Source organism: Grammomys surdaster, unplaced genomic scaffold (genome assembly GCF_004785775.1).
Source record: "Grammomys surdaster isolate TR1022 unplaced genomic scaffold, NIH_TR_1.0 124945, whole genome shotgun sequence".
Lineage (NCBI taxonomy): Eukaryota > Metazoa > Chordata > Mammalia > Rodentia > Muridae > Grammomys > Grammomys surdaster.
In genome coordinates this window covers 1-1,912 of record NW_021619874.1, presented here as the reverse complement: position 1 = coordinate 1,912, position 1,912 = coordinate 1, and the positions used below count along the sequence as shown (strand labels likewise).

Genomic DNA, 1,912 nt, shown 5'->3' with positions numbered 1-1,912 from the left:
GAGAGAGAGAGAGAGAGAGAGAGAGAGAGAGAGAGAGAGAGAGAGAGGCACCCAAATTCATAACACTCGAGATGAAAAGGGAACCATTACAACAGGTACCACCTTCTGAGTCAAAACTCAGAAGGACATACCTGAAAACTTAAAAAGTCTAAAAGAAATGGATTGATTTCTAGATGCATATGACCTAACAAAATTACATCAAAATGAGACAAGTAGTTTAAACATATCAATAACAAGCAATGGAGTTTAAACTATTGTTTAAAAGCTCACGAGTAAAAAACCTCAGATGACATAATAAGTGGATTTCTCCAGACCTTTCTTTGTTTCCTTCCTTCTGCTCTCTCCCTCCCTCCCTTCCTCTGTCCTTCCTTCCTTCCTTCCTTCCTTCCTTCCTTCCTTCCTTCCTTCTTCCTTCTCTCTGTTTTTTCTCTCTGCCTCCTGAGTGCTGGGATTAAAGACTTGCACCACACATATGGCTCTCCTGATCTTTAAAGAAGAACCACAATAATTAAATGCTTCTTAGATTATTCCTTCAAATACAAAAAATAAGAGAGCATTTTCAAACTCATTTTATGAAGCCAACACTACCCTGCTATCAAAAACCAGATAAAGACACAGCAAAAAAGAACATCACAGCGTGCCCCTTTCTGGCACCTGACGAGGCCCTGCATAGTGCTGCACACACCTCTTGGAGAAGCTGAGGTCAACATCTAATTTAAAATATTAAAAGTAGATACAAAACTATTTTACAATGCAGACAATTACATGTGTCGGTGGCGATGATGCTGTTGGTAAAACATGTCTCCTGATATCCTACACAACAAACAAATTTCCATCAGAATTGTACCAACTGTTTTTGACAACTATGTAGTCACAGTTATGATTGGTGGAGAGCTACACACTCTTGGACTTTTTGATACTGCAGGCCAAGAGGATTACGTCAGACTACAACCTCTAAGTTATCCGCAGACAGATGTTTTTCTAGTATGTCTCTCAATGGTCTCTCCATCCTCAGTTGGAAATGTGAAAGAAAAGTGGGTGCCTGAGATAACTCATCACTGGGTTATCTCAAGCAAAGACTCCTCTCGTGCTTTTTGGGACCCAAATGGATCTCAGATATGACCCCTCTACTATTGAGAAACTTGCCAAGAACAAACAGAAGCCTATTATTCCAGAGACTGCTGAAAACTGGCACGGGATCTGAAGGCTGTCAAGTATGTGACATTCTCCACCCTCACACAGAAAGACGGAAAGAATGTGTTTGATGAGACAATTTTGGCTGTCCTGGAGCCTCCAGAACCGAAGAAGAGCCGCAGGTGTGTGCTGCTCTGAATGCATCTCCAGAGCCCTTTCTGCACAGCTGGTATTGTCATCATACTAAAACAATGTTTAAATCAAACTAAAGATTAAATGTTCAAATTCATTTCTGCAATAATGACAACACCCTGCACCTACCCACATGCACTCATGTGAGACAATACCCATTAGTATGACCCCCTGCCCTTCCAGTCATAGTTAATTTTGAATAATTATGTATTCTCTGAAAAGCTATGAGCTTTTTTGTTTCCTTGTTTAAAAACAACAACAACAACAACAACAACAACAACAACAACAAAAATCCCCACATTCTGTTTTGTTTAAAAGCGAGGCATGCTTGTCGTGACTGTACCAGACTAACTCAAATTGTCAGGCTGCTCTCTGGTTCCATGTTGGAGTATAATCTGGGGCATCTTGGTGTCTTTTGTTTTAGTTTAGTTTTGTTTTGTTTTTCCCCAACCTTCTCTCCTTTTGGGGTGTATATATGGTTGTTTTTTTAGACTTGTATTTTAAAATTTGTTAACCAGAGGACAGCCTGTAGGGGAGGCAGACAGATTATCTCCGCATTCTACTCTTTAGGTCTAGTTTAGCAAAT

The 1,912-nt window shown here is 40.1% G+C and overlaps 1 pseudogene; it reads left to right on the top strand.

The window, feature by feature from the left end:
- Positions 1 to 751: 751 nt before the first annotated feature.
- On the top strand, positions 752 to 1,332 carry LOC114636822 (annotated as a pseudogene).
- The last annotated feature ends 580 nt before the right edge of the window (positions 1,333 to 1,912 follow it).